This window comes from Anabrus simplex, chromosome 4 (genome assembly GCF_040414725.1).
Source record: "Anabrus simplex isolate iqAnaSimp1 chromosome 4, ASM4041472v1, whole genome shotgun sequence".
Lineage (NCBI taxonomy): Eukaryota > Metazoa > Arthropoda > Insecta > Orthoptera > Tettigoniidae > Anabrus > Anabrus simplex.
The window spans coordinates 440,085,870-440,099,418 of NC_090268.1; the positions used below are offsets into that span (position 1 = coordinate 440,085,870).

The following is a 13,549-nucleotide window of genomic DNA, read 5'->3' on the forward strand; positions in this document are numbered from 1 at the left end:
AATGGAAGGTTTTGGAACACCCTCCGTACTCACCAGACAATAGTCCTTGTGACTTTGTGACTTCGAGCTATTTCCGAAGTTGAAAAAACCCTTCCGAGACCGCCGATTTCCTGACATGGTTACTGTACTCCTGCGCTCCGCCGCTGTCATCAACAGAGAACGGCCCTCAGCGGCTTCCCGATATTTGGCAAAACATACTTCTTAGTTCATTTAATGTTGCGTTTCATCAATATTGCCACTAATTTCTTTATTGCCCTCGTAAGTGATAACTTTATGTATTTACGCGTCGGACTATAGATATTATGTTCCGACTGCCATTCGCACTGTCACCTGTCTGTCTAGCGAACCTAAAAACTGTGGGTTCAACACCAATCTCCGTTATTTTGGACAATTCCTCTTTCACTCTTACAGAGCCTCGTACCGTTGGAGGCTAAACTTGGACTTAAATGGCATCCGGAATGTCACAATTAATCTCAGTAACCCAGAAAATTGTGGATTCGACGCTAATATTGGTCGTTTTCCCTGACATTTACTTGTAGCTCCCTCTCAACACTAGAGGTACTAGGGGTGTCCTAAATCCACATAATTTGTTTGTAGATAGTAAGTCATATGTGCACTAAGCTTGATTGAGAGCGATGCTGGAACATACATACACTCTGCAGTCCCAGGAGACAAAAAATTAGAATCTAACAGTGATATTCACTAGAGTGGATAATAGGGAATCAGAGATGTTGAGAAAAATTCCAGAAGAAATATTCTACTGATAGGGTGTCCAAAATTGATATACACCTCAGGTTTTTATTACATAAAAATATTTAACAAAATTATACATATACCTTATTAATGTAGAAATGTATGGTACATTTACACCCAGATTAAATCACAAAACTACATAAATGCCTTAAACTAAAAATAGAAGGTATGAATCTGACACGAGAACTTTATGAAATAACAAGCAAGATGTTCCTCGACAAGAATGACGTCACTGTCCAAACCAAACTATAACTCTAAGAATACCTGAAAAATGCAAGCATACTGTACATATTACATTGTAATTACATGTTCAGTCATTACTTTACATGGTATTTCATTAAACATTTGTTCTTGAGGACACACAAGTACATATTGCATTTTACATGATTCTTGATTTGGACTTGCATCCTGGGAACCTACACTTGGATGGAAAGCTGTCATTTGAATACTTGAGAAAATGCCCGTACATATCAAATATGACCTCTGGAATAGGCTGTGATATCACTTTACGGAATTTAGAGGCTGGTTCATGTTCTTCCTGTTCCCTTTGTGCATCATCCTCAATGCCAACAGTGTGCAGTCTTCTCGGTGAGTGTCTGACTGACTGTGAAATTGTTTTAGATCTGATCAGGGCATTAGCTGCATGGAGAGGGTATTGTAGGAGGCTCATTTGTTTTCTCTAAGGGATATCTGATTTCCATCAGGCCCTTCTGTACATTAACCAGCCGTTGACAAGAACCAGGTCTAAAAAATGGTTGAGGACTCGTACTGTTCATCTTTCTGTTCGTAAAGTACATCTGTAGTATGCCAACAATCTGTCGCAGAGGTCAGTCCCTCGCATGTTTGGATTATAACTCCTTGTTACTGCTGGCTATGGTACCTTACTTCCTACACAAGTTGACAAAAATGTAACACACTTGTTGTCTTTCTATTTCAGAACACAAACTTTTCCATCTTCCCTAAGTTTCTCATCCCACTCCCCTCTTCGCAACTGTTCGTCATCTTTCAGTTTACTAACCACAGGCCCAATTATGTTTTCCAAGAGAGTTCCTATTTGATGAATGCCATTACTCATCAAGAACTCTGCACATTTAATGCTGGTAAAGAAACGATCAGTGTAAATGACATGATGTCCATCCTTTGGCACTGTCACACTTAACATTTTTACAGTGCTTCCCCTCTTCGCAACTGTTCGTCATCTTTCAGTTTACTAACCACAGGCCCAATTATGTTTTCCAAGAGAGTTCCTATTTGATGAATGCCATTACTCATCAAGAACTCTGCACACTTAATGCTGGTAAAGAAACGATCAGTGTAAATGACATGATGTCCATCCTTTGGCACTGTCACACTTAACATTTTTACAGTGCTGCCACCCAAACCAGCTCTTTCATGTCACTTTCACAAACAGTTCCTCTCCTCTGATATATACAAAAGTCTAATACTAATCCATCTCTAGCTGCCAAGACAAAATTTTTAAGTCCAAGTGGGTTAGATTTTGAGGGCATGAACTGGCAAAAACTACATCTTCCTGAAAAGGGTATCATCTGTTCATCAATCGACAAGTGTGCAGGCCTTGACAACGTCAAACACTTATCCCTAACAATATTTATCATTGGTCTGATTTTCCACAGTTTATCAAATAGGTCATGCTCAGCTAGGTTGACTGTGAAATGCAGGTAATTTACTGAGTTCAAAAATACCTATCTCGAGGCATACATTCTGAAATTAAAGGCATTTTCAATTCCCTGCTCCAGTATAGTCTGTCCTGTGGGAGCTTCAGAGCACCCATCAAAATCTGAATCTCTGTAAACTGTAGTAATTCTGCAGCTGTAGTCTGAACAGAGCGCAGTTCACAATTCTGCACTGAATACAGGTTTGTTTGCTCAGTCAACAATTCTCAAAATGAGAAGCCTCTTGTACTCCTTTAGGACTATTTTCATGGACCTCCAGTTCTTCTTCAAATTCAGGCCCTTTCTCTCCATTCTGCAAAGCATTTCCAATTAATGTGAATTGACATCCACTTATAAAACGTAAATTAGGCCTACGCTCATTTTGTATTTACAAGTACATGCGCATGTTTTACATAATGCGAAGAGAAGTTCCTTCAATATAGAATATTTTGAACATACCTTGTTGTTTTACACTTTATCAAACGGGTGTTTACTTGCAGTGGTGTAGTAGCAGCTGACAAATATACACTATCTTCATTTTCTGATTGAGATTCCGTAGATGAGTTTTCTATTTTGCTGTCTCAAATAACTCATCATCTGCGTCCGACAGTTCGGCATCACAGTTATTCAGTAAATCTACTAATGCATCTGTAGTAAGAATGCCTGTAAATGTAAAACACTATAGTCCATTTTGGTTGAAAGCGTCCTGCGCGAGAAATGGTTGCGCATGCAGTGGTGGGAGCTATCGTCCCCCCACTCCTACAGCAGGTCCAGTCGCCAGGCTAGCGCTGAAGTGAAAACGTCTCTCAAGCGGCGCGTGTTGTTACGTGCGGGCTAAGTTGAAATTACTGAAGTGACGAGCATGGCTTCTAGGTCCTCTTCTAAAACTGGGAGACCACTGCGAGGCTAGGCACGTGAAAGTGTTTATACAATGAGTGAACATATGAAACATATCATACAGATCTCAATCACACTGAGTCGGTTTGGGGAGATATCAAAGGAGAGATCCGTGATAAGAATACATCTCACCGGGCGAGATGGCCGTGCGCGTAGAGGCGTGTGGCTGTGAGCTTGCATCCGGGAGATAGTAGGTTCGAATCCCACTATCGGCAGCCCTGAAGATGGTTTTCCGTGGTTTCCCATTTTCACACCAGGCAAATGCTGGGGCTGTACCTTAATTAAGGCCACGGCCGCTTCCTTCCAACTCCTAGGCCTTTCCTATCCCATCGTCGCCATAAGACCTATCTGTGTCGGTGCGACGTAAAGCCCCTAGCAAAAAACAAAAAGGAAATCCCAATTAATAGTAATACAGCATAATTAGTTTTTTAGCATAAAAATGTGTGCCATAGTATCTGTAATGCCTTCACTGTTCATAAATGAGGCGCTCCTATTCCCAATATAAATAAAACTGCTTATTCTGTACGAAATATTTCTCTGTCTTATAGATCACTCGTGACTTGACAGCAGACACACTCGACAAAAAGGAAGCTCTTTGCGGATATTGCTTGCACAGTTTTCGCAAGACAAACGGAAAAAAATGTTGCGACCACGTAAAAGACACTGAGCAGGAATACTGGGAGCGTGACAACACCATGCATAAGGAATTAGAATTAGACCAGTCCGACATCAACCTCGGTGAAACTTCAGATGACACTGATTCAGACGAGAGTGAAGATTATTCTGAATAATTTGTAAATAAGATCCCTGAACTCCGAATATTAAACAAACGTGATCATAGAACACGTAAGAAGTCCGATAATATTTTTGCTCTGATTTTATGAGACAGATTTATATTGTCTATTGTTCCAGAGCATTTTGTTGCTGTTTTCGTTGTTGTTGTTGTTGTTGTTTTTGTTGCTGTTGTTGCTGTAGGAGACCTGTTCTCTCAGTCATAACAATAGCAGGTTATTCAAGAGTATTATATATTATTATATTTCTTCTGATGGACAAGAAAAGTAGACATTGTTAATGTTATTATGAAAGCAGCTGAAGTATTTCTACTAATGCTTCTTCTCTGCATTTTCCCGACAAATTTGCATTAATTAATCTCTTTTATACGCATTTCACTAGAAATCACGTTAAGTAGATTATATCTCCAGGCTGTCAGTGGAAACAACTTCCTCCTATTCGTTAGGCGATTGATGAACTGGTAGCGCGTACCGATGCGCCTTTCCTTGGTATACAGTACAGTACAGTTTCAAACGAACTTCCTTTATTCGCAGTATTACCAGTTGCAAGTTACTGTCTTATGTTCAATTGATTTTCTACCAAATGGTTCAAACCTTTCAATTTTATGTAACAGATTTCATATTCGTAAGAATGTATAAGAATACATTACAGGCTATACAGAGTGCCAAAATATTGAGATTTATTTCACGTTGTATCGAAAGCATCATCCGATATGAATTCTTTTAGGCATGACCCTCTGATTTCTTGACGTCACCAACATTTACGACGAAAGTTACGAAGTATTTCCGTACTGGAATAGAACTGAAATTTTAGAATGTTATGCTCAAAGGCCTGTGTAGTTAATTGACAAGGTTTAAGGCAGACAATCGAAATATAAGACTCGATTTGTACAATGTACGGTACTATTTTATTTTCACTAGTTTATCATATTAAGTAATTCATACAACTTTGAGTTAGTGTGATGTATGTACACCGATGAGCCATTGCATAATGACCACGCCGACCCGGGAACGTTTCGCTCCTAAGCTTTCCACACTATTTCAGTCAGTTCCTAGGGCTACGTCCGCTGCCTGAACTCGACTGTGTCAGCTGGAGGAAAGGTTCAAGTTCTTCCCCCACCACCAACGCGAACGCTCCCATAGTTCCTAGCACACGAGGCCAGGCCACACCTCCGATCGTCCAGAAAGACGCTTACTACGAAGATGGACTATAGTTAATGATGCAGGAAACATAGCAAAAAATCATAACCTCAAAGAGGGGGAGATTGATTGATTGATTGATTGATTGATTGATTGATTGATTGATTGATTGATTGATTGATTGATTGATTGATTGATTGATTGATTGATTGATTGATTGATTGATTGATTGATTGATTGATTGATTGATTGATTGATTGATTGATTGATTGATTGATTGATTGATTGATTGATTGATTGATTGATTGATTGATTGATTGATTGATTGATTGATTGATTGATTGATTGATTGATTGATTGATTGATTGATTGATTGATTGATTGATTGATTGATTGATTGATTGATTTATTTATTTATTTATTTATTTATTTATTTATTTATTTATTTATTTATTTATTTATTTATTTATTTATTTATTTATTTATTTATTTATTGACTTTAGCAGTGGCAAAGTTAGGGCTCGTGGCCCTCTCATACACTTAACCACATTATTAATTTAAAGAAAGCAGAGTTCAAGAAATAAAACAGAATAAAATTCGGAGCGTAAAGATAATAAGAAGGAGACAAAGTCATAATGAAAAGATACAAACTGAAAAATAAGCAATGCATAAAGAGAACACAATAAGTAATAAAGTAAATAGAAATATAAGTATGGCCATAAAAGTGATCTATGTACATGAGTAAGAAGCTAAATATTATGGACATTAAACTATAATAATAATAATAATAATAATAATAATAATAATAATAATAATAATAATAATAATAATAATAATAATAATTTATTTATTTATTTATTTATTTATTCGTATCAGAAGCATACATTTTACATTGCATAATGGTACTTAATGACATACATATCAAATAGTGTCTGCCCAAAATTTTGCCAAATCACGGGCATTAGGTGTTGCAGCCATCAAGTCCTCTATTGTGCAACTTAAAGGACACTTACTACAGTTCATGAAATGGGCTGTGGTTTGGTCTTCACCACATTCGCATTGCCTGGATGTGCCAGGAAAGCCCCACTTTACCATATTGGTTCTTGATCTACCAACCCCAGTGCGAAGCCTGTTCAGCGATTTCCACGTAGACCAATGTTCCTCGTGTCCTGGGGGGAGATGTTCAATTGGTAGCATCCAATCAGCAAGTTGAGGATTTCTAGTTCTCCATAATCTCAACCGTGTGGATTGGGTAGATTCGTTTAAATCTTCGGTTGTATTCAGGAAACTCCTCCTAGACCTCAATCTTCGGTGGGCAGGTTCATATCCATTTAATGGGTGTGCACATGAGGCAAGTGCTTTAGTTCTCTCATTCATGGATGCAACTTCTCTTCTTATATCTGGTGGGGCGATTCCAGCCAAACAGTAGATTCTATCTCGTGGAGTTGGTCTCAAGCAGCCAGTAATGAGTCGACATGTTTCATTTAGAGAAATGTCAACTTGTTTAGCATGACTTGATCTGTACCAAACAGGGCAAGCGTACTCCGCAGCGGAGTAACACAGAGCCAGGGCTGTAGTTCTCAACGTCTTTGGATGTGTACCCAATTGGTTCCAGACAACTTGCGAAGGATGTTGTTTCTAGCCGACACTTTCTGCTTGATGTTCATGCAGTGTTGTTTGTAGGTGAGAGCACGATCCAATGTTACACCTAGATATTTAGGTGTTGGGCAGTGATCTAGTTGAGTATCTTCCCATACTACCTGCAATTTCCTTGACGCCTGTCTGTTCTTTAAATGGAAGGCACATACCTGAGTTTTAGATGGGTTAGGCTTCAATTGATTTACTCTGTAGTAGTAGGATAGTTCAGAAAGAGCCTCTGATAACTTTTCTTCTACAACCTCAAAGCAGTTTGCTTGAGTAGCAATAGCTCGATCATCCGCATATATGAAACTTCTGGTGCCAACTGGAAGAGGTTGGTCATTCGTATAGATATTAAAGAGCATAGGGGCGAGAACACTGCCTTGTGGCAGACCATTCTTTTGTTTCCTCCATCGACTTTTCTGATCCTGAAATTCAACGAAGAACCTACGATTTTGGAGAAGATTGCAAATTACTTGAGTCATCTTGTAATCTTTTGTCATGTTGTATAATTTGCGCAACAGTATACGATGATTAACACCGGCTGATCTTTCCAATCCAGAAGTAACATCAACTATTATATAATAATAATAATAATAATAATAATAATAATAATAATAATAATAATAATAATAATAATAATAATAATAATAATAATAATCACACTCACACAACCTACCATACGACATCATACACACGAAATAATCAGCGGTATTCAACAGGTAATCTCTACATGCAGTCTTAAATTTCGATATTGAGTTTGAGTTCCTGACAGCAGCTGGAGTGAATTCCAAAGTCGTGACCCAACCACAAGGAAGGATCTGTTATATATTGAAGAGTGGTTGACGGGAATAGGAAGAGAAGTGCCAGATCTCGTATTACAATTATGGAATGAGGATAATAAATGGAATTTTGAAGAGATGTATTTGGGTAGATTTTCCTTCTGAGTTCGATATATCAACGTAAGTACGTGGAATTTCCGTCGCCTCTCGGGTTTCAGCCAGGAAATAAATGTGTAGCTAGGGGTTATGTGAGCATCGTAACTCAAGTTAAAAACAAATCGATGACCAGAGGTCAGTGCTCGTTGAAGTTTCATAGTTTGTTCAGGGGTCGCATCAACGAGGACAATGTCGCAGTAAAGTATTGGTAGTATCAAAGTTTGGAGTAGTTTTATCTTTACGTCTTCTGGCAAAACGTCCTTATGTCATTTCAGAGGGTGTAGCATCCCGTACATCTTTTTACATGAATTTCTTACGTGTGCAGACCAATCAAGAGTTTCAGTCAGGGTCCTTACTTCCTTACTGAACGGGATTACGGTGGCATTTAATGTCACCGGAGGAATAGCATAATTTTTATATATGATGTTTAATAATCCCTGATAACAAGAATGTGCACAAATGTACACCTCATTTTAACCGGATGAAAAAATACCGAAATATTAATTACAACACATTAAATATTATGTGTTTTCAATGATAAGTATAACTCAAAGTATTCCAATAGTTATTTCATTTATATACCGGTACTTACTTCTCTTGCTGTGCTCTCTATCACCCATCTTGGTCAAATGTAAACTTCCATGTGGTCTGGCTCACAGCTGAAACGGTAATATAGTGCTCCTAGTGGTTTTATTTGGAACTAATAAGGTAAACATACGTGTGGCACACGGCACAAACATAAAAATTTAACCTCATTGTGTAGAAATAAACTAAAAATGGAAGGTGTACATATGTACACTTCTGGACTCAAGAGGATACAGTACTACATATTCAGGGTGGTCGGAAATAACGTGAACCAGGTATATGAGCGTTAGAGTGTTGGTCATACTGATGAATAATCGCAAAAACCGACTTTGATATCTCGTACCGTTGTCGTTTTATCTGCTGATGGAGTTAGTCAATCAGATCGCTTCGCAGCTGACTCGAGATGGGCTTTGCGAGGCAGTGTTGCTAAATCTGCACGTGGCTTGTGACCGGCTTGAGAGGGCCAATAGAAGAAATAAACTTCTCCAGGGGAGGACCTCTCTGTTGATAGTCTCGGTCAATAGTAAGCACGCTACAGTGGCACTGGCATTAGTGTGTTAGTGTTTGATGCTCATGGCTCTCAAGCCCGACCAAGCCACGTGCAGATTTAGCAACACCGCCTCGTATAGTTCATTGGAATTCACCCGCGAAGCGATCTGATTGGCTAACTTCAGCAGCTCATAAAATGACAACGCCACGAGATATCGACGTGCGCAGGACTGCTTGCTCTTACGACCGGCAGTATTTTACCGCGACGGAGGCAATGGTAGGTTTTGGAACACCCTCCGCACTCACCAGACTTGAGTCCTTGTGCCTGGGACCTGTATGCGAAGTTCAAAGAACACTCCCGAGGCCACTGATTTCCTAACTTAGCTACTGTACTCCTCACAGAGGAAACCCGCAATATAACCCTTCGTTTTCTATAACTTTGCATCTGCATGGATTCGCCTTCATTACAATTTGAGGTGGTGGTGGTGGTGGATGTGGTGAATGTTGCTTTAAGAGAAAGTATTACAGGGAAACCATCTTCTTCTTCTGCTCCTTCTTTTCAATTTGAGCCATGCATGGATCACGGAATGTAACCCTGAGCATTCATATTAATCCTCCTTTTCTCGGCGTCCAATAGTACTTCATCCTTTCACTTTGCTGTTTCCTACTCTCTTGTGCCCAGTTGTTATTTCCTTTTCTCTTCTCCTTTCTCCTGGAAATCTTTGAAATTGTGTATGTATTCTGAAATGTATTCTCTTGTATTCTCTCTTGTATTATATCTTCTGCTATTCCAATCTCTGTCGTCACCGGGCGAGTTGGCCGTGCGGTTAGGAGCGCGCAGCTGTGAGTTTGCATCCGGGAGATAGTGGGTTCGAACCCCACTGTCGGCAGCCCTGTAGATGGTTTTCCTTGATTTCCCATTTTCACACCAGGCGAATGCTGTGGCTGTACCTTAAATAACGCCACGGCTGCTTCCATCCTACTCCTAGGCCTTTCCCATCCCATCGTCGCCATATGACCTATCTGTGTCGGTACGACCTAAAGTAAATTGTAAAAAATATCTCTGTCGTACCTTTCTAACTCCTTGGATCCATTCCTCCTCTTATAAACATCGTTAAATACTCGTTTTGTCAATCTTCTTTTATGCATCCTTATTAACCGACAAAAATGTTAATTTTACCTTTTCTGATCGTGTCAGACATCCTATCATTTTCTTTGTCCCTGTATAGATCTTTATTCCTTCTATAGCTCAACTTTTATTCCTCCGTTTTCACTGGTCCCCAGATATTCCTCAACATTTTCCTTTCCTTTATCTCTGTCTCTTCCATTTGCAGACGTGCCAGTTTTGTCTTACGTACAACAAGAGCACCGCAGTGATAAGTGCACTTTTACCAACAAGTCTTGATAATATTCTCTGTGATTAGTGTTTTTGAGTTAGTAATTGTTCAGTTTGAAAGTAATCATGCAAAGCATTCGAAAAAATACGCTGAAATGCAGTTTCCAGAGGAATTATGCAAGGCCAACAGCAGCGGAAATACACACCTGGGTTTCAGAAACACTGCAAGTAAACATCGACCAGCTAGCAGCTCTCCAACTGGATGCCCCGGCTAATGCAGTATACATAAAGGTAATTTCATCAACCATTATGGAGAGAATATTACATAAATTTGAAACAGGTTGCACACTCAAACTTTTTAGTGGAGAGACAGTACCGGTAGTTATTGAAGCAGCTGGAGTTGAGGCGACTAGAGTTCGTCTGTTTAATATTCCTCCGGAATTGCCGAACGAAAAAATCAGGAATTTTTTCACGAAATACGGTCATGTTAAAGACATTTATGATGAATCGTGGTCTCAGCTCTACCGTCTACCAGTTCCCAATGGTATCAGACAAATAAAAATTCAGTTAAAACAGCAAATTCCATCCTTCGTAACCATAGAGGGGTACAGGGGACAAGTCACATATGAGGGGCAAGAAAAAACATGTGCTATATGCAACGCCTCGGATCACCTGCGTATTGACTGTCCCCGTCGTGCGGGCAATGTTTTGAGACAAACGACATCACTTGCCACACTATTTCGCCCCTATGTACCCACAACAACAGCCACCACTCTCCAATCTGACTTACAATTGACGAGTGGAGCCTTTCCTCCCCTCGTAAACAGGTCTACCACAGATGACCTCGCCACACTGGACTCCCAATCGCAACCTGTTGTAAACACCTTACTTGCTGGGGAACAACTTGACCCTGAGAGCGAAACAGCTGTTCATGTGTCAACAGATGCTATGCACACACTCACCACATCAGAGCCGGCTCCAAGCCACGTAATACAACACACTACAGACCAACACATGGAGGTTACAGAGCAACCCGATTCACAACTGAAAGTAGATCAGTCCACAATACAGGATGATCCCGTTAATATTGACACTACTGCCCAGTTAAGTAAAGAGCACGTCACACACAAGAAAATTAAATTGGCGGAGGAAGTTAACACCTCCACGATCGATACACCAGCTGATACATCAGAAGATTCCGATAGCTCTCTAACAACCAAAACACGTAAATGCCAATCGCAGCAAGTGAGTCCCAAAGACCCGCGGTTGTTTAAGGGAAACCCAACTTCCGGGAATCGAAATAAACCTAATTCCACTAAAAGCCTTTCGACCAAGGACATGCAAGCATTGCAGCGTAAAGAGAAGGTCGGTCATTGAAGAAGTGGATACAGCTCTTAGTTGCCAATTTAAAGAAGAATCTCCTTTCAACTCATCACGGTCGCACTATGTTTCGGATCTAGAGCTTGTTCACACTTTTTAGTTCTCCTGGCCATTGTGTTCCAGCACCAGCACTCCACGAAGACCGATTCACCATGTCATCCTGACCTTACCCGTGCACAGAGCACATGTGACACCTACTTTCCAGAGATGATTCTGCGTACTGTTGCTACGGCAAACATCTGTGGCATTTTGAGTATCCCAAAATGGGCACTCATTAAGAAGTTTATTAGAGACCATGACATTGATATTTTATTTCTCCAAGAAGTGTGTACCTACAATTTAGATATATTAAGCCCATATGAATACTATGTTAACTTAGGAGAGGATACTCGAGGAACAGCTATTGTATATAGACCTGGTCTTGACGTTCATGACTTTGTTGCACATCCAAACGGTAGAGTGCTCTCCGCTCGTTATGAAAACTTCATACTTATTAATATATATAGTCCATCAGGAGCGCAAAACCGATTAGAACGAGAAAAGTTTTTTCTCGAAGACCTCAATATTCATCTCACGCGAGGAACCAACATTGTACTTGCAGGTGATTTCAACTGCGTCCTCCACCCGAAGGATCAAACCGGACCCAACATTAACAACTCGGTAGCGCTCTCAGAACTAGTCCAGCAGCTCCGTTTAAGAGATGCTTGGGAAATGAAACACGGGAATTATGTTGAATTCACATTTTTCCGCCACAATTCAGCATCTCGACTAGACAGAGTTTATCTCTCTCATTCAATGTCCACAATTACACACAGAATATCCGTCATCCCAGTTCCTTTCTCTGACCATCAAACAGTACTCCTTCAATTACGTGTTGACACGCCTGTTCCAGTGATAGGAAGAGGATATTGGAAGTTGAACAATAACCTTTTAAAGACTTCAGATGCTATAGAAAATTTTCCTACGATGTGGGAACGATTGGTCGATAGGAAACGGCATTATTCCTCACAACTCCTCTGGTGGATTCACGCGGCAACCAATCATTTTGAATTAGCTTTCGCTCAGGACTCGCCTCAACAAAACACAACAGTCCAAGTCTTTTTGCAACCTCTACGGAAACAACTATCAATAGATGACGCCCAGCAACTAGAGAGCGACATACACCAAGATGAACTGTTACAAGCTATCAACGACGCATGTTGTAAAAAATCACCCGGCCCTGATGGTCTGTCTTTCGAATTTTACAAATCCTATTGGCAATACATAAAGGACGACTTACTGTTACTTTTCCAAGAACTATTCACAAGTGAAGCACAGATGAATAATTTCGCTGAAGGAATAATGGTGTTAGTACCTAAGATTAAATCACCCAAATCCTTGTCGGATTACCGTCCGCTGACCCTAATTAATACAGATTACAAGTTGTTTGCAAAAATTCTTGCCAGACGTATACGACTCACCTTGCCTCATATCTTTGGTTCCGAGCAACATAATGTGTTGAATACCTCCAACATCATACATGGACTCTCAACTCTACGTAACTTTGTGCTGCACATGTCCTCTCAACCCAACAGCTCTGCCGCACTCGTCAGTATAGACTTTCAACAAGCTTTTGACCGTGTTAGACATTCTTATCTATGGTCTGTTCTACGACGATTTGCTTTCCCCGATAGCATAATCACAACACTACGAAACCTATACAACAATGCAACATCCAGATTACAAATTAATGGCTTTCTCTCCAAAACAATCCACATTCGCAGATCGATTCGACAAGGTTGTCCCCTCTCTGCAGTTCTTTTCGCCATCAGTGTGGAACCATTCATTAGACAATTAACTTTGAAGCTTCCAGGAATACAACTAGGTGCAACGTCCTTACAAGCGCATGTCTATGCGGACGACATCACTGTTATCTTGACACAGCCCAAA

At 40.1% G+C, this 13,549-nt stretch overlaps 1 pseudogene; it reads right to left on the reverse strand.

Annotated features, from left to right (window-relative positions):
* Positions 1 to 1,917: 1,917 nt before the first annotated feature.
* LOC137500513 (piggyBac transposable element-derived protein 3-like) lies at positions 1,918 to 13,141 on the reverse strand (annotated as a pseudogene).
* Positions 13,142 to 13,549: the final 408 nt, after the last annotated feature.